Below are 20,966 nucleotides of genomic sequence, written 5' to 3'. Positions count from 1 at the left end.
AATTGAGAGACGGAGCTAAAATCTGAGCCAAAATCATCGTTGTCCCTGAAAAGTGGGGACAGTTTTAGAGGTATTCTTTTAAGTGTATGCTTTATGTGGAAGTATGTAATGTTTGAGCCCGTTGAGGGTCAGTGGTTGGGATTTTTGAAGTACTATAGTAAATCTGAAGTATATCCAGTGCCTTTCCCTAACAGGATGGCAACACACAGTGATAATTTCTGCATGTGTAGCAGCCACCCTTTGTAGTGTAAGCAATGACTGCATCATTCTCACCTGTTTGTGATCAGACTTTACTACCCACCATGGATGATAAGAGATTCATTCCTTTCTTATCCACTTGTCAGTGTTTGGAGATTTCTCACTGTTTTCCTCTTTGTGTCAGCAGTCACAGACCACAGTCCTACCCCCTCTGCGCCATTGCCAGTTGACTGGAATGCCTAATAGGCTATCCTTGGTAAACTTTACATTTTATTTATACCCTTACTGGACCTTTTCTTTTGTTACTAAATATTTTTTTATCTTGTAAAGATCTGTTTATGTTCTGGCTGACATTAACACATTTCTTTGATTTTTGTACTTGTCCCACCACTAGTTAACTTTGAGTAAGTGTGACCATCTCCCATCTGCTTTCAACAGTTATTGCTGTTACCTTGGTGGCAGTCATCACAGTTTCTTACACCTGCACCCAACTTTTTGTGAGTGGAATATTTCGGCTATTCTTTTGTACCATTTCACAATTGTTTTTTTCTGTTATTTTAAGTAGTGGTTTAAAACTATTGAATTTATAAGAGTTTTATTTGTGTTGGGATACTTTTTCAGGGAGTAGCAGTGTAATGGGAGTAGAGCGAGTCTCCAGCGACATTATTTAAATTATTTGTAAGTAATAAGAATTTGATACTATAACTGATGTCCCTTGCTGGACAGAGCAGGGTATTTTTCTGTGCTGTTGATGTGAATATGTGGGTCTATATTAAAGTCGCGAAGAGGCGCTATATCGAATGCCTCTTCACCGACACATAAAGATGTAACGGTCAAAACAGTGATTTCTTTACCTGGGAAAGAAATCACTAGTCCCAAACATACACGCACTATTTAAAACGCAACTAAGTGGGGGGCTGTGCCCCACACACACCCCTAATTAAATGTACCAACTCCTAGATCACACTACAGTGGGGTAAAGGGCAATACTACAGCTTAGACCAAGCAATTTTTTTTCCCCCCTGGGAAAAAATAGGTGGCCTGAGCCTTCTCTATTTTTAAACTTCGGTCTTTATGTGTTGCTGAAGAGGCATTCAGTGTAATGCCTCTTTGCGATTTTAATGTAGACCCGAATATGTTGGGTAGTTTTGTAGTTCAAACCAGTTTAATTGCTATAAGCTATGACAGTGGTGGGTCCTATGAGGTAGAATGGTGGCAAATTTAGCTGTTTTATTGTAGCAGGAAGCAAGTTTCTTTAACTATTATTTAAGCTGGTTAGGATAGGAGCGATGTATGACAGTTGGCAATAAGGTGGTGGCTAAGCAACATAGAAGGGAGTTTGCAGTACGCAGGTATTGGCTGGAGTTAAAATCCATTGATCCTGTAAAGGAAGCCTACTTTCTGTTGTGTAGATTTTAATGGTGTGCAGTGTATGCTGGTCATATGAGATTGTCATCTGTTATAATACTTAGAATTTTACTGTGAGTTACAGCTTTAATGACAGTATTATTTGTTGTCTTTAGGGTAAAAGATTGTTTTGATTTTTGGCAACTTTTTGAGGTAAAAGTGTAAGCATTAATTGAGTTTTCTTGGCAGTTGAGTAAGAGTTTTGATGCTTTGAGCCAGGTTTCTACAGAGGAGAAAGTTTTTTGGGTAATATCTTTGAGTTTATTGATGTTGAGCCATCTACATATTGAACTAAACTAATATGGTGAGTGGAGGTATAGAGATCATTAATAAATATATTAAATAGGAGAAGACCCAAGGTAGAGCCCTGAGATTCACCTGTAGTGACTAATTGAAAGGATGAGTATGTTTGTTGCCAATTAACACTTTGTAGCCTTCCAGATAGACAACTTAAGAAGCCACATCAATGTCTAAGTCCTATTGAGGAAAGTGGAACGGACAGTTGTCAGGTGCAAGACAGTATCAAATGCCTTTGACAAGTCTAAGAACATAGTGGACCCAAGCAGACAATTGCTTCTATGTTAGTTTATTATATTGGTAAAATGTATAGAGCAGTAGTGGTGCTGTGCTTGGGCCTAAAGCCATGTTGTGTTTTTGAGAGCAAGTTATTTGAGGTTAGGTAGTATATTAGCTGAATATGGATGTGTTTTTCTAATATTTTGGAGAGGAGGGGAATCATTATTGGTCTGTAGTTATTAAACTCTGTAGATGTGCTGCCTTTTATGCAGTGGTATAATATAGGATTTTTCCACAGTGGTTGGACGTATCTTTCTGCTATGGACCTATTAATTAGTATCAACACAGGAAAGGATATGACTTCTGTGGCCATTGTTTGGTAGTTGGTCTGCAGCTGTGGAAGTTTCTAGTTTAAGTAACAACTTCCTTATGAGTGAGAGAGGTCTAGACTAAAATTTAATAGTTGTGGGTGGTTTTGATTGGACAGGAGTGGGAGTGCAGATGTTTGTGTCTGAGAGATATTAATTGTAGAAAGTAGGAATTAAACTGTGCATAGAAACTCGAGGGGAAAAAGGAATTTCTTCTCCCTTTGTGTCACAACTATATTGGCATACAGACCACCACATGCCAACCCCATAGCTATCCCTTCTTGTTGTAGAAAGATTTCATTACATGATATTGTGACAATTATGATATGAAACTTCTTTGTAGGTTGACCAATCTTAAAATATATAGCTACTAGGCATATGTAGGTTAGGAGAAAAGCATGTATATAGAGGAAGAGTGTAGAATAGTCATTAGTCAAAAATATGTTTGTAAAGTTACTTGTGTTAAAAATGCATCAACAGTAGGTCCTGCTGGACAGAAAGAATGTATGCCTGTATATTGGGTTGTGTTATTGTAACTGATCAAATGTGTATGCTTATCAGAGAACCCTTGAAGGGTGAAACATTTGAAATTGTGTTATAGCTTTCAGATCTTAACAAAGCTCTGTGTGTGTATTGTACCATAATCAGGTGACCAGAGGTGATGTCATCCTCTAACCAACATCCAATTTCTTTAGAACTCTAGCAGCAACACTTGGATCCTGACAGGAAAGATTTCTGACAGGATATGTATCTCACACATCCACACAGACATAGCAGACAGACATCATCTGGTTTATGCTGTGGTAAGACACTCGGCACACGTCAGCTTGCCTTGCTTTAGCAAGTAGTCAGGAGACGGTAATTCTTTAGTCAGTCAGGGACATTTAGTGGGAATAGTTTAGTATTGTTTTCTGCACCTGTGAGAAAATATCCAGCTGTATTTTTTTATATATTTCTATGGCTGAATGTCTGTTTATTGTATTCAATATTCTCCTTTTTTCTGTTTTATTATTTATCATTAAATATTTTAATACCTTTCATTGTGGCTTTAGTAACATCTTGAGAGTACTTAGGATTGTGTTAGTGACACTGTGGGTGCTCTTGAAAGCCTTTCTGATTTGGTCACACCCTACCATCTGATTTGATCACACCCTACCATTTGTATTAGTATTACTTTTACATAGTATAATTGGGTACCCTTTGTAAGAGCCTTAAGGTAGGTAACTGGTGGCAGCATGATTGCATCACAGTCTGGGCAGAAAGCGGCACAGCTAAATCTGTACCAGCTTTTTTCAGTTGTGTATGTGTGTGTAAAACCCAGATATCCTAGTTTGTGTGACACAGAGCTCCAAAGTGGTCAATGTGGAGTATTGTGTGGGGTCTGTAGAGAGAAAGAGTCCAGCCCCAGGTCTAGAGCATGCTCCCTGTGTGCTCTTAAGGGAAATTGTGCTTGGTGCAGGGAGCTGCATCTGAAAATACTGTTTGAATCCATCTTTGTTCTTGGTGACCATCCCTCACCAGAGTCGGTGGTGAGGATGGAGTCTCCTTGATTGCTGGCCCGGAATAGGGACCTGTCGCAACCCCTAACACTTTGTCCTCAAATGCTGGATGGATTGAGTGGACTCAGACTGGCCTATTGAATAAGCCTGCTGTGTGTATGCTTTAAGGATGTTTCAGATGACCTTGTTGAAAAAAAAAAAAGATGTATTCAAGGTTCAGTAGAAATCCAATTAAATTACTATTGGATGAACTATATGCAACAGGAAACTGCCACCAGTAAATGTAGTGAAATTGTAAGTGGCGTCTTAATAAATATAGAAATTAATTTCTGTAATACAGTTGCTGTAATGGGACCACTTGGCTTACCACCTTAAACAACACTTCCTTTGAAGGAAACAAGCAGTTTTATTTTGTTAACACCCTTACAAATTAAGAAGCATCTCTTGTATTTATGGTGTGTGCTGTTTTTTTTTGACTGTATGACATTTTGATATAATTAAACATTGTTAAATCCCTGTTTGGCAAGATGGAATAAATTTGCAATGTGAAATGCATAAATTTTGGGATGTAGTTTGGAGAAGCTTATTTTTGGAGGGGGTCCTGGGTGGACACTACTACTTTGCGGAATCATTATTGCAATTACAAAATCAGTGATTTGATTTGTGTGTGTAATTAATAAATAAATATATATATATATATATATATATATATATATATATATAGCTATACATATACACGCGCGCACACACACACACACACACACACACACACACAGTGGATATAAAAAGTTTAGACACCTCTGTTAAAATGCTAGACTTTTGTGATATATATAAAAAAGAGATCACAGTAAATCATTTCAAAACTTTTCCCACCTTTAATGTATATGACCTATAACCTGTACAATTCAATTGAAAAACAAACAAGTCTATTAGGGGAGAAAATATAAAAAATATGGTCTCACCTTTGATAACCACATCGCCACAACAGTCAGGAAATCCTTCTATGTGGCACACCTCATCACTAAGGGCTTTTTATCCAGAAAAAAGGAGGTCATTGTCCCACTGTACTCCTCCCTCATTAGACCCATTATAGAGTACAACACCCCATTTGGTATGTACCTCTCCATCTGTAACAACTGGAAAGGCCGCAGAAATACCTCACTAAAAGAATCACAGGTCTAAAGCAGATGCCCTATGCTGACCGTCTTAAAAAAAAAAAAAAAAAAAAAAAAAAAAAACTCGGTCACATATTGTCTATTCTGAGGTGATCTCTGCTTAACATACAAGGCCATGTCAAACTCGGAGCTGTTGGACATGCTACACTTAAAGAAATCCCAATCATTCAGAGTCACACGCTACAGGGATCTAAACCTTGTCATCACAATGAGCAAAACATGCTGGCCGGATAGGTTCCTGACCCAGAGACTCTCCAGACTCTGGAATAGACTGAAACACCAACACCAGGTAGAGCTGATAGAAATCCTTGTACTTCAAGATCTGGTACTCTGCTACTTGCCTCTGCCTTCACTGTTGAAGGCAAGTAGCCGAGGTGCAGATCTTGAAGTAAAAGGATTTCTATCAGCTCTACCTGGTGTTGGTGTTTCTTGAAATATATTCTGATTTTTATCAGTTAGCTTTTTTGCGTCTGGAATAGACTGCCCATACATGTCAAGCAGAGCGCCTCTTTCGCCCTCTTCAAAAGGAACCTTGACGATTGGATGGGAGATCTGAACCCCGGGGTGAAGTTCCTGTCAGTCACCCTGCTAGACAGGGGTCCAGGGAAGTAAATATTGTGGGAAGAAATAGCCCGGAAATTCTTATGACCAGGAGGCTTGTATAGGCCCTAGGGCCGATAGCCTAGTACCAAACTATGAATACAATTAGATAATATCTCAAACTCACCAAGACTGTTGGCAAAAATTTCAGAGAATCACACATGGCCACTCAAGTATAGACTATATCACTAGGTGTCATTCTTCATTTAAGGAGTTAAGCATGCAGCTCACCCAGGCCCATACAAGAATTTTGGAGGGTGGTGATCCTTATACTGAGATGTGATTTTTCTTGAGAAATGCATGCATTTTTGTTTTTATATCTGAAGTAATGACAATTCAGTACAGGTATGTGTTTTTGCTCTTTACTGCATTCCTCTCCTTGTGCAGTGATCACATACCCACGATATACTAAACAAAATGCACTATAATCTGGCAGCAAGGTACATTTTAAATGCTAAAGAAATCCTGTTGGCAGTGCCCATCAAGTCCATGTTATAGATCTGAACACACTGATATTTTCTATTATATATAAAAAAAAAAAAAAAAAAAAACACTCGCATCAAATGTGGATATTTAGTTATTAAAAAAAGTTAGTTACACTGTGTTTTAAGGAATGACAGATACCAAAACAGCTGCGCTATGAATTTGAGTGTTATTTCCAAGTGTAGAGTTAACTTTTATTTCTTTCAGAATATTTCAGAGTAATTGAATATTCAATTTTAAAGACAAAATATCACCTTTAGCACTATGTCAAATGCTTCGAAGACCTTCTTTTACTAAGACACTGGTTTTAGTTCTGATACTACAGCAGCACGACATATTTATGACTTTTGTATCCTTGCAAAAAAAAAAATGAAAACATGCAGACTTCTTGTAAGTTAAATGCATCATTCCCTTTATATCATTCTCCTTTAATAATTCAGATAAAGAGAGTGACTTTTTAGATGTGAAAAGTGTGTAGGGGAATGGATGGTCCTTTGTATACTAGGTTATACAGAAAGGAGTGTCATAGGTTTTCCCTGTTGCATAGAGGATCAACCCAAGTCATGTATTTGGCAATGTTGTTAATGAGCAGTTCATGCGTATTTCTAGATTAAATACTAGGGAGAATGATTTTATATCTGATATTGATGATCTAGAACCTGAGAACAAGGGGCTATAAAACTGATGAAGTGTTTAAGGCCAAGTATAGAGTTAAGAGCAAATGTTCAAATGAAGCCAAGCCTTATTTTTATGGTAGTTCAGATAGTAACACTTGTAATAAGTTGTGACATATTGGTATAGCTGTACTGCTAACCTTTAGCTCAGATACAGAAGGCATCAAGTGTATTATAAGGAAGAATTGGAATATAATAGGAGGTGACTTTAGGTTGTCCTGCATTGTGGGTTATGAGCCAAGGTATTAGAAAAATGAGTCACTGAAGAGAGCATTATGTTCTCTCAAAGGATCTAATGTTAAAGGAATGGTTAAGACACCGGGTAAAGTGGGCACTAGGAAATGCTGCAACTGTTTGTGTTGTGATTTATGTAGATACTAGTAACGGATTTGAACATCCAGATACGGGCAGGGTATATAATTCTGAAGTGCAAGTAGATTGTAACACTAAAAATGTTTTTTTTACTTAGCTCACTGCCTACTATGTCACACTTTTTATCTGGAAAAACACCAAAAGAACAGCAAGGCTACCGTGACCATATAAAATAAAAAAATTTTAATAAATCCTGGTTAAGCACTTTTGCATTTTAAAACGCTTCATCAGATCCAAGCAACATACAAATACATAAAAACAGTACTAAGAATTTAAATAATGCATTGACCAATCATCAAAAGGCTGAAAGCTGTCGGCCAATAGTATCACAGAACCACTTTCCTCCTCCTTTTCCTTAGAGCAGGTTTAAGACAGACAGTAACATTCAACCCAAGGTACTTGTTTGCCCGTGGTTTAAGTATCCATTGTAACTCTAAATTCTCCACATAATCGTTCAGGTTACCTCCCCTGGGGTTGATCTTTGCACATTGTAAAACACTAAGAAACTGTTTTGAACTGTCTTAGATTTTCTTTGACATGTTTGGCTAAAGCATTTTTAATATTAAAAACCTTAGCATCATGAAAACATCATGAAAATGTCTTAAAAGTCTATCTTTTAGTTTCTGCACTGTCTTACCTACATGGAAACCAGTACATACCTTACATGTAGCTAAATAAACCACATTTAAGGGTTAGCAATCCACATATAGAACCTTGGTTCAAATGTGTAGTTAAACATAGGATGCTGAAATCTCTGTTTATTAATAACCTGACACACCTTATACCTAAGACAGGGAAACATACCAAACCTTTGCGAGAGAGGCCTGTCTAGGCGTGGCCCTCTGTTACATAATTGTTTTAAGTTCTTAGAATTCCAAAACTCAAACTTGGGTCTAGACCCAACAATGCCCGCAGTCTTGTATCTATAGTTAATAAATTCAAATTTTTATGAATAATGTCACAAACTAAATGGGTATCATTGGTAAATTTACTATAAACTCTTAAGTCATTACTCATACGCTTTCTTAAATTTTGTATGACCTGTAAATTAAGTGAATAGGAATGTATTTTGTCTGAAGCAACTAGTTCGCGAAAGCAATCACTATATATTAAAACTGGTTTATTTTATTTTGGTGTCTCTCTGTTTTGTGATGCTGCTGCTGTGCTTCGGTGTTGGCTTTTCTTTTTGTACATAGTTTATTTTTTGCCTTACACCGTTTATTGCAACAGAGTGTTGCTTTGGCAATTTTTTATGGCACTTAAAAAAAAAAAAAAAAAAAAAAAAAAAAAAAAAATACAACTGCTAAAATCAAGTCTTGGTTTCACGAAAAGCTATTGCAGGGGGATTCAGAGCTAGGTGATACTCCGAATAAATTGTAAGTACCAAACACGGAGTTACTAATGAAAGATAATAACCAGCTAATAATAATAATAAAACTAAAAATTACCACAATATCTTTTCATAAATCAAATATAGACTAAGAAATACACTCGTGTACAGGAACACTCAAATGGCTACATAGATTTGCCAACAGGAGCAAAGTAATTTCGGAGAGAAACTAAAATGAGACTGTTATTAGAGACCCAACTTTAGGGAAGGAAGTTACAGACTTGGATGAAATTTTACTATTTTTCTTCACTAAAATAAAACCAGTAAAGTCAGTAGTGTAGTCAAGGAGAGGAATATTAGAAATACTTAAGATAATAAGGTTAGATTGAACAAGCTACAAATACATGAAATATTCAAACCTGTAACACTGGCAGACAAATCAAATACAAAATATTAAAATGGGAAAAGCTCCTGAAATTGATGGTATCGTACCATAAGTCTAAAATATGCTTTCTTAGTATTTTATGGAATACTAAATGAACTACACAGCTAAATGGTTTCTGTCATCTTGGAACTTCCTCCCAATTATTAAATAGGGTGAAGAAAAAGTTTTTATTTCTTCTTACAAACCCATCTCATTACTGAAAATTTATTATAATATTTGTACCTCATAATGGCCAAGATAATTAATAATATGATGAAAGTTTTAATTTATAAAGACCAAATAAGTTTCATAATAGATTAACAGATTAATGCCTGTCTTAAATGAAAATAATTATTCTTGCTATAAAGAGAACCTTTGATATGGTGAATTGGAATATAAATCTGTGTAACATTTCGGCTTTCTGGAAGTCTTAAAGATATGAATTGGATTTAAAGTACACACCTTTATATGTTAAAATAGAAACATTACTCTTGTAGTGTATACATATAAATAAATGAGCAAACCATCATTGTCCTTCATCTCTGTTTCTGTGCCTGTATAGTCCAAAAATCACTTAAGACTCAGAGTTTCGGAATCCTTCAATTTTTTGACAATTTCTTATCAGTCCAAAATTCACCTTTTTTGATGTTATTTTTATATTTCCTAATGTCAAATTAGGTAATACAAGCAGTTGACATTTCCATTTATCTCTTTTAGAAAGTATCTAGAATGAAATGGAAACTAACCCACTCAGAAAAACCCTTTTAAAAAAAAAAGAAATACTTTAATTGTAATCTGAAACAGTTATAAAAAAAAATTAAAAAAAATTCTGACATACTAGAAGCAGCAGCCACCTATATTAGTATTCTTTTTATGTGAAGAATTATTAATTTTAATAAAATGTTATTGCTCAAGGTCCTGAGTATATTACAAGCAATGGCATTAGTTCCATCCATGATAAAGAAATGTTTCACATTGTTCTCCATTACTAATACTTTGGAGTCTTATTGCTAGCACCAGCATAGTTAATATGAGTTAATTAAAAAACATTAATGCATTGGTGAAACTGTTTTCAGAAACGTCCAGCAGTCATTGTATAGTCTGCTAGATGGCATAGATGTGAATAGTTATGACTGGATTTTTATCAGTAAGATAACTGTAATACTTTTAAGACATCTTTTATCGTAAGACGAGAAGAAGGAAATTCCAGAGCTTTTAGTTATAGTATACTATAGTTAAGGAGTAGTTGATTCCAAATATTATCTAAAATGTATAAACTGGTAATAAAAACAAAAGTATTGGAATTTCTAGGAAACGAGCAACTTAATTGAATTAAAAGAAGAAAAATTCAAGTGTGAGTTAGAAATTGCTAGATTTAATATTTTACCAGTATGTGCTGGAAAATGTTTACTTGAAAATATATATCTGGAGAATTGTTATCACTCCATATAAAATGTATGCATTTGCTAATACTGGCCATTAGTGATGTAAGGTGCTGATTTGTGTTGCCTTTTTTATGAATGTGATAATTTACAAAATATTGTTTTGATACAGGAAAAGTGTTTTAAAGTATAATGGAGTAGAAATTGTATTCAAACCCAAGTATACAATAGACCCATACAAGAATCCACAGTCCCTGCCATCTGGAAGAAATTCTGTATTATACCCATTCACAAAGGAGGCCACTCCACAGACCCCTCCAAATACAGGCCCATAGCTATTCTATCCCCCTGTCTAAAATTCCTGAATGATGCATACATAAGCAACTCCTTGATTATCTTCTCCAGGAAAACCTTCTCACTAAAACCCAGCACTGCTTCCATCCACATCAACAGCCCTCATTTCTTTTAGTCATGCCATCTCCAAAGCCAGAGACAGCAACAGACTTGTCTCCTGTCTATTCCTTAACCTATCTAAAGCCTTCGACACAGTCTCCCACACCAAACTCCTGGACAAACTATCTGACTTCAACCTGCCAACCCTAATCTTAACTGGTTTTGCAGCTACCTTACCAATAGGCTTCAGGTCCATCCAAGTGGGTTTCCTCCTCTTCAGCCTTCTTCCCTGTCCAAATGGGTGTACCTCAGAGCTGCATTCTAGCCGCCTTCTTTTCAACATCTTCACAAACTATCTCTGCACCTCCTTCCCTTGCTCCTCCCTCATTCAGTATGCTCACGATTCCACAGTCTCCACCGCAGACAATCTAACTTGCCTACAGACTTCAACACAAAGTGAGCAGCCTGTCGGGCGCTAGGATCCGCCACATAACACAAGCACTCAGGTCACTCCAAGGCAAGTACAAATATGACTCTGTCATTGTCCATGCTGGTGTGAATGACCTGAGACGTACCTCCCTGGACTACATGAAAAGAGACATAAAGGAGCTCTCTGAGCATGTAGCCCAGGCCGGTATGACCCTGACCTTGAGTAGCATCTTACCCTCACCAAGAATGATGCCACAATATGAAGACAAGATGATCAATTTCAACAATTGGCTTAAGTACTGGTGTCATTCAAAGGGGATCCAGTGCCTGTCAGCTTGGGATGATATGCTCGACAAGCCACGATGCTTCGCTAGGGACGGCTTGCACCTGTCACCCCTGAGCTTTCGGATATTGGCAAAGGCTCTTGCTACCCCATAGTGCCTTTTTTAGGCAAGGCTCAAAAGACAAACCCACCTCCATAGGTATCACAAGGGATAAGAAACTAAGAGTAATGCTACTCAACGCCAGAAGTCTAAACCTCAAGATGCACGCACTCGAAACTCTCCTTAGCATGGAGAACATCGATATCTGTGCAGTAACTGAAACCTGGTTCAGGGCTCCCGAGAGCACCCCAGCACTACCAGGTTATACCTCATACCATGCTTTTCGGCCCAAAACTTGGACCGAACCACAAAAGGAGGGGAGTATCGATATTCATCAAAGATACCCACACCTCCAGGTTGGTGGCAAAGCACGAAGCATCAGAGACTATCCATGTGCAACTAACAGTGGGTAAAACTGCCTTCCAGTTTATAGCCTGCTACAGACCACCCTCCCAAACCCAGGAACCCCACTCGGACTTCCTGAGAACACTGGAAAATATGAAGGTCTCTCCAAACACCATTATATTGGGTGACTTCAACTACCCAAACATAGACTGGGAGCATTACTCTAGCTCCAACACCCTAGCCCAAAGGTTCCTAGAATTTATAAACTCAAATGCTATGGAACAACTTGTTACCACTCCCACAAGAGGGGAAAACATACTGGACCTGATCATCACCAACATGGGGACTCTATGCTCCAGACCAGAAGTGAATCCCTCACTGGTAAGATCAGACCATAAACTAATCTCACTGGATAGTCACATCCCGACCCCACCTCCTGCCCAGAAAACCACAGTGAAAAACTTTTCTAAAGCAAATTTCACACTCCTCAAAACTGAGGTGGAATCCTTCAAAGCCCCCGGGCCTGTGGAAAATACAGCCCAGACCGCAGAATCCTTTTATAAACGCATTCTATGAACACCTTCAGGAATGCATGGATCATGCAATCCCAAATAAAACCAAGACCCAATCCTCCAAAGGCAGACGTCCTGTCTGGTGGACCCCAGCCATAAACAAACTATACAATAGAAGGAGGAAGCTACTAAATGATAGAGCAAAATCCCAAAAAGGGAAGGAATCCCTGATCAGTATTGGCAAAAAACTACGGGCACACATAAAATTGTCTAAGGCCAGCTTCGAGAGAAAAATTGCAGAGGACACTAAGGATAATCACAAGGCTTTCTTTAGTTATGTTAGGAACCTGGGTGGTAATTCCCAGATATGCTCAGAATTAGTCCAAAATGACATAAAATACACCGAACCCACAGACATTGCCAACATCGTAGCTGACAGGTTCAGCGCAAACTCCCCCCCCCCCTCCCCACCAAAAGGGCAAATATCTATCCCAGCAGAGTGCTGCCCCCTGACATCTCAGATGCTCAGGTAAGAGCCACCCTCTCCAAAGCAAAAAACACAGCATCAATGGGACCAGATGGTGTCCCGGGCTGCGTCCTACATGAACTCCAAGAAGAGCTAAACCCAAACATAAAACTACTGTTCAATCTCAGCCTTACTACAGGATATGTGCCCAAAGAGTGGCGTACAGCAACAGTGGTCCCTCTCCATAAAGGTGGTGCCTCAACAGATCCTGGAAACTATCGCCCCATAAGCCTGACTAGCTTGATCTGCAAAGCTATGGAAAGGATCATCATGGACCTCATAAATAAAGATATTGGGGACCTACAAACACTGGATCCTACCCAGTTCGGCTTTAAGGGCAGATCCTGCCTCTTAAACCTGGTTGATTTCTTTGAAACAGTCACCAAGGCCATTGACGAGGGAAGGTGGTCCACACAGCCTACCTGGACCTCGCAAAAGCCTTCGATACAATACCCCACTCGGGCATTATAGATAAGCTCACCAGCTTAAATATAAACCCCTATGTCACTAGATGGATTGCAAACTGGCTCAAGGACAGAACCCATATGGTTAGAATTGCTGGAGCCATGTCAGACTCCAAACCAGTTACAAGTGGTGTCCCACAAGGCTCAGTCCTGGGACCTCTCTTGTTCGGTATATATTTCTCGGAGGTGCAGGCCAACACGGATGGACTGTGGCTGACCAAGTTCGCAGATGACTGCAAACTGGGTGCCATAATCGACTCTCCAGCCGACACAAGCATCCTCCAAAAGGGCCTCATAGAAACAGACAACTGGTGCCAGAGCCATGGCCTCAAGCTAAATGCCAAAAGTGTATAGTCATCCCTTTGGCAAAAACAAAGTGCCCACAAATTACCACATAGGTGGTAATCCATTAAGTACAGAAGAAGTAATTAGGGACCTGGGGACCCAAGTTGATAGCAATCTCTCATTTGACAACCACGTGGCCAAAGTGGTTAGAAAAACATTTTGTATAGCCCACCTAATCATGAAGGGATTCACATCTAGATCAGGGGAGGTCATCGTGCCTCTTTACTCATCCCTCATCAGGCCCATAATTGAGTACAATGCCCCCTTTGGGATGTACCTTACCAGACACCTGCAGCAACTGGAAAGACCCCAAAAGTACCTCACCAAGAGGATCAAAGGACTCAAACAGATGCCATATGCTGCCCGGTTAAAGAAACTCCAGCTCTACTCAGTGGCATACCACCTGTTCAGAGGCGATCTGTGCCTGACGTATAAAGCCATATCCAACCCGGAATTAATGGACATGCTGCACCTCAGAAAATCCAAATCCCATCGAGCTACGCGCTCGAGAGACTTGAACCTCAGCACTGAAATAAATAGGACATGCTGGAGGGACAGATTCATAACCCAGAGGCTCCCTTCACTCTGGAATAAAATCCCAGTCCAGGTTAGGCAGAGTCCCTCATTGACTCTCTTCAAGAGGAATCTTTATGAGTGGATGGGAGATTGTAGGTTTACCCCGGGTATCACTTCTGTGTCCCTGTTAGACAGAGGCACAGTATACTAACCTCGAAAAAGGGCATAGCAAAATAAATTTAAAATGGGTGGCGAAAGCCAAACACATTCTGGCTAGGCTTATAAATGCCCTAGGGCAGATAGCCTAGTATGAACCTATAAAGCTCATTCAAATCAATCGGAATACATTTAACTAATAAACAACTTTAACTTGGTCCTAATAAAACAAAACTCCTACTGTTCCTCCCCAAATCCCTCAACCATCACAAATCTACTTTCACAGTCACATCCCTTAATAACACAGCAGTCAGGGTTGAAAATCACACAAAGCTCCTAGGTACCATTATTGATAACCAACTAAAATTTGATCTACACATCCAAAGCTGTGTGTGTGGATTTGTGTGCGTGTTTGTGTATAAACACACAAAATTGGCTTACTATATAGGAATAAAAAATTCCTAACTAAAGAATCTACACTTTCTGTTGCCTCTCATCCCTCCTCACCTACTTTACTAGTGACTGATGATACTTTCTCCATACTTATTTTTATATTCACTTGTTCATACTGATTCAATAATACTGATTAATACTCTCTGATTGAATTCATTGAATTCTGCTTTAATGTATGTTTTCTGTATATATTACTGTAGTCAAACTAGATTTCTGCTTTTATGTATATATTCTGTATATGTTACTGTATTTACTATCTGTAATTTTCTGCACCAATTAATGTTTATATTTTTTCTGTATCTATGTTCTTGTTGGAGCTTTTCTCCCCGGGCCTCCACTGAAAATGGGCTCTTTTAGGCCCACTAGACTTCCCGGTAAAAAAATGCAATAAATAAATGCACTCTTAGAAGCTCAGACCAACTTCTTTTGGAAGTCTATAAGCCTAATAAAACTATTGGCCGACTTTTATACAGTTACTCAATTGCTTTTGCCTGGAATAAAATTCTTCTAAGCATCAGAGCCAAAAAAACACTAAAAGACACTGTTTAATTCCTGGATTTGGTCCTGCCAGGGCCCCACATACCTTCCCCACTTTTTTCTTCTGTTCTCTCTCTTACTACCTTTGATTTATTCTAAATCCCCCCCCCCCCCCATCTCCTGGTTTCCTCAATTACTACTACTCCTACATTATCTCTTACTATGGTTACCTTTCCCTCTGTCAGTATCCAGCCCATTCTACTACAAATTAGTGGTTCTAATTGCCCTACATCTCCCTCTTTTTGTCTTACTGTGCTTATATTTCCTGACCTTCCCTTTCTTTATCATAACTGGTTCTCACTATATTGCTGGGAGCCATGTATGATTCTGAATTTTACCCCTAACAAATTGTATATATTAAGATTTTCAGATTTATTTTTAATTCTAACAAAGTGTATTCAAAATGTGCTTACTGTACTTGTGATTTATTCTCAGCTGTGTAATGTTTGTATAATTAAAATTTCTGTATGTCAGTATGTCTGCTATGGAGCATTTCTCCCTGGTCCTCCACTGAAAATGGACTTGGGCTTAGTCAGATCAACCTGGTTAAATGTCAAGCTGAAATAAAATATGACTTGCATGCAGTTATACCTGATACTATTAAAGATCATTTATCAATGTTTTGGGAGTTTTCTGGCTATTCAGGAAAGCTACAACCAGAAAATGGAGGGAAAAATGTCCCCTTTGTTTAAAAATGATTATAAACTTGCCACCACTTTGTATAAACATGCAAATACACCTGTTGAGCTAAGGTCTGATTTTGGCTGTTAGAATGGATTAAAATCTTTGATAAAACCATTGAATATCTATGCTAAATGTTTATGGTGCCTTTATGTTAACATCCTGTTTTCTACTTTTCTTTGTATGCAATTTTTATGTTATGAAAATTCAGTAAAATTTTGGAAAACAAAATGACTAACTACGTTATGGGATGAACATTAACTTTTAAGTGTGGCTACCATTTCTTAGTGAGGACTGTGTAGTTAAGCTTTTTGTCAACACTTTCACAGTAAGTGTGTACATCTGTTTTTTGTTGATTAATTCAGAAAAAAAAATAAAATAAAATTTCTGTCATTTTTATACTGGGACAAAAATACACTTTGGCAAGTGCAGGTGGGCATCCACATGTTTAGGATGTATGTTTCCACCTTGTGTTTGGTGCTCTGATTTTGTTCATTTTGCCTTTGTCTGATTTTGTTAGTTTTGCCTTTGTATAATTGAATATCCAATTGTTTCATTTTGAACATTTTATAAGAAACTTTTGCTTGTAGGTGGGATCAAATTAAATGAGAACTCCAGCCAAAAGTAAAGAGTTTCTTTCCAAAAAGTGTTTTTCCTTTCTGTAATCCAAGACTGAACACTTCACATTTAGGAAAAAAAAACATAATTTAATGATTGTTTGCCTTTATTTCCTGTATCTGTGTCATCTATTACATCACAACAACTACTAAGAGTGGCACAGTAATTGTTGGTCACTTATTCCAGCAATAGAGCCATTAAGAAAGCAATTTTAAATGTGCCTTATGTGATTGCCAGCATTATACCTCTGATAAATAGTGTAGCCAGGAGTCTGATCAAAGGCGGGGCTGTCAAGCTTAGTTTTCAGATGCAAATGTCTTTCCCTATGATAAAACTCAGTGCCACAGAAAGAAAGCAAATCTGTTAATCTAACTCTTCTTACTTTCTGTCACTATATGATTTTGCATTTTTTTCTGCACTTTAATTTTTGCAAAAGTGCATGATTCTTTTGGAGTTGGGGGAAAAAGATTAACATTAAAGACACTAATTCTAGCTACAATGTTTAAAACCTATGAATGCAACACAAACCACCTCAGCCCAAGTAACACCTATTAGTCACAGGGCTCAGATATGTCACACGTGAACACTGAACTACAGTTGTTACTTTGAAAAGAACAATCAATTCTACTGCATTTTCAAGCCTGTCATTCAAACATTCCTTAAATGCTGCAACAGAGATAGCCACTAATGAAAATTAAAGGAAGCAAAGTAATTAAAAATGTGGATTGATGCTGACAGTGAAAAGTAAGCAGTCACAGCAGTGTTGTGAACGGTTGCGAGAGAAAACTACAGAATGTCTGCCTAAATACTTCATCCTTTAATTTCCAGGGTCTACGTATAAGTTTCCCCTCAAGTGTTCGCCATATCCTGTGCATACTCGGACACCTTGAGTGACTTTTTTTCCTGTAAAAGCACAATTGACATTTCTCCATTACCTAGTTCCACATAAAAGAACTGGTTTGCAATGCCAAGCACTTTCCCCACAGTTGTAAAGTGGATACTCCTGACATTGCTTTATATTCTCACTCCAGCTATCTAATCAATAAAAAAAGGTCTTGCCATGGATATGAACTTCCCCACTAACTCTGTTACCAGCTTGGTGAATATGGGCATCCTGAGGCAATGTAGAAATTGCCTCATGTTTACTAACAACCAGTTAATTCTCAAACTGATATGGTATGCGAGATGTGTATTAACACAATGTCACTGAAAGCAAAGCTCTCACATAAAAGTATTCCTGATGTCAGTAAGGTTGTCAGTAGTATACATGCTACACCCATTGCACACAATTCAACGCAGACATATACACCTACATATGATGAGGCACTTAAATGTAATCTTCCTGAACCACAAAGGCCTCCTAGATGAAGTACACATAACAAGTACCCTCACCAGCCCTAAATGCACTCTTTCAAAACAGCACTCATATCAACACATAGAGCCACATCTCATGGAGCCTCTACCTCTAAGCCCATAAGGCAAGCCACCACACAATCCAACATTCTGGTCATTGGAGACTCCATTGTGAGATACTTATGTCCCTCTCACCAGACTGAGTAAGGAGAAATTCCCGGCCAGTTGCTTATGTGGGTCTAGGATCCACCACATTACATATGCGCTCAGGTCATTGGACCACAAGTACTAGTGTGACTTGTTCATAGTGTATGTGTGAGTAAATGACCTGAGACGTACCTCCCTAGACTATATGAAGAGAGACATCATGGACCTCATGGAATGTCTCAGGCCGGTACGAGCCTAGCATTTTACCTTCTCTAAGGATGATGTCACAAAACGAACAAAAGATGATTGACTTTAATAATTGGCTTAGTTTCTGATGGCATTCTAAGGGGGTGCAATATTTGTCAGCTTGGAAGGAAATGATCGACAGACCACACAGCTTGGCCAGGGATGGTCTTTACCTCTCCCCCCTAGGCTTTCGAATATTGGTAAAACATTGCCTTCCCCATAGTGCGTTTTTAGGCAATGCCAAACTGAAAGTACTTCCGACATAAATCAAAACTAAAAAAATCTAAAGGTATTACTGCTCAATGCTAGGAGTCCAAACAAAAAACTCCACTCCCTAGATACTGTCTTCGCCCTAGAGAATTCTGATGTGTGTGTGGTCACTCGGACATAGTGCCATGGAGACTGCACCGACAGTGCAAGGTTATAATGCCTTCGCACATTTAGACCAGTTACTACACAGACAGGGACTAAAGGTGGAGGTGTCTCTATTTACATCAAAAATAAATATACCTCAAGACTGGTCAAACAGGACAATGCACTTGAGCTGCTCCATGTTCAAATCACCATAGGCAAAATCCAATATCACTTCTGTACTCACCAGCATGAAGTACAGAACTAACTCAAAAAAAAACAAGCCACCCTGGTAGAATCACAAAATCAATAGGCTGTATAACAGAAGGAAGAAAATCATGGCAAAAATTGAGGTGCAGCATCCAGCAGGATAAAAACACTCTCATTAAACTAAACAGACATCTCAGAGGACAAACAAAGTCTACCAAAGACAAATATGAGGTGAAGTTGGCCTCCCAGGCCAAGGACAGCTAAAAGGCATTCTTTGGCCATGTCGGCAACCTCAGTTGTGTGCAGAGCACATTGTAAGTGGAGCCACCTATAATGAGCCAGCTGATATAACAAACCTATTGGCCGACAAATTCAGCTCCAACTTTACCCCCCCCCTCAACCTTTTCTTAGGAAATACCATCAAATATAACACCCCTGCTATCACAAGGGAACAGATCCTTAGTAGTATCTCTAAGGCCAAGAACACTGCATCAATGGGCCCAGACAGTATCCCAGGATGCTTACTGAATGGCATGAAACATGACCTATCAGAGCCTCTGGAATGCTATATAACTATAGCCTCCAAACAGGCTTCATGTCTCATGAATGGAAACAGCAACAGTCATCCCTCTGCACAAAGGTAGGCTGTCTACAGACCCTGGAAACTGTAGACCCACAAGTCTCACTAGTCTTATATGTAAAGCCGTGGAAATGATCAGTAGTGATATAGTAAACCTCCAGACACTGGACCCAACCCAGTTTGGTTTTGTCAAGGGCAGATCATGCCTACTTAACCTGGTGGACTTCTTCAGAAGGTCACCAAAGCAATGGATGAGGGCAAAATGGTTCACACTGCCTTGACCTGACCAAGGAATTTGACACAATACCCCACTCGGGCATTGTCGACAAACTCAAGAGGTTAGGAACAAAATTGTATGTTACCTCGTGGATAGCCAACTGGCTCACAGAGGGGACCCAGGTAGTTAGAATTGGGGAGTCCACCTCTACAAAGGTGCCAGTCACAAATGGAGTCCCTCAGGGATCAGTCCTTGGACTGCTCCATCTCCCAAGCTCCTGCTTCACTTATCAAGGGTATCAGAACTTGTCAGAGATTTTGGATGCATGGTTAGACTTAAAAAAAGGCCCTTGTGGTTGTTAGCTTAGTAAACACGTATGAACAGTGAATGATCCCCTCATCTTTAGGATTTCTTTCTTTTCCTCTAATATGATGCAAGGAAGGTGAAGTCATTGACTGTAAAACAAAATAATGCTAGCCATGGCAGCCTCCTTCAGATGGTCTTTGGGTATAATAAATTAGAAAATAACAGTAACCATTTACTTTGATATAAAGGCATTAGCAATGCAGAAAAGTTCAAGATTTGCTGAAAAGCGTGACTTTTTTTTCAGTTTTTGGGTGCTGTTCTCCTTTTAAGTTCAAAATTGTTGTTAGAGATTAACAGTACAGCATTTTGCAGAGCATTTAATTTAAAATAATCATAGCGTTTTTCTTCAGAGTTATGTCAAAGCTATCAAAAGCATAAAACATTATGTTGTAGTTTAAAGCCTAAAAAGAATGTGTTTCTGTGTAAAGGTGAGGTGAACGTCATCATTAAAGGAAAACTCCACCTCCACCTACAGTTTTATCTCGAATATTAGATTGCTTTTCTAGTGTGATTCCAGTACTATGTAGGTACTTGAAACTTGTTTGTACTTTATAAGACTTTAATTTCCTCACTTTGGTATCAAAGGAAGAGAGAGTCCACCCATTGTTTTTAAAGCTTAACTTCTCTCATAAGTTGCAAAGGAATTTGTCTGCACTTGCATGACATACCACAGACACAGAGAAATTTGTAGTTAGGAGCTCAGGCTCCTG

General features: G+C 38.6%; 1 protein-coding gene across 1 annotated transcript in view; it reads left to right on the top strand.

Moving 5' to 3' along the window:
* Positions 1-20,966, top strand: part of APOOL (apolipoprotein O like) — a 511,508-nt gene that overhangs the window by 1,053 nt on the left and 489,489 nt on the right. The gene's annotated exons all lie outside the window — the stretch shown is intronic.

The sequence above is a fragment of the Protopterus annectens genome, chromosome 15.part0, assembly GCF_019279795.1.
Source record: "Protopterus annectens isolate FY-2018-M chromosome 15.part0, PAN1.0, whole genome shotgun sequence".
NCBI classification, from domain to species: Eukaryota; Metazoa; Chordata; order Ceratodontiformes; family Protopteridae; genus Protopterus; species Protopterus annectens.
This window is presented reverse-complemented; position numbering and strand designations above follow the sequence as displayed.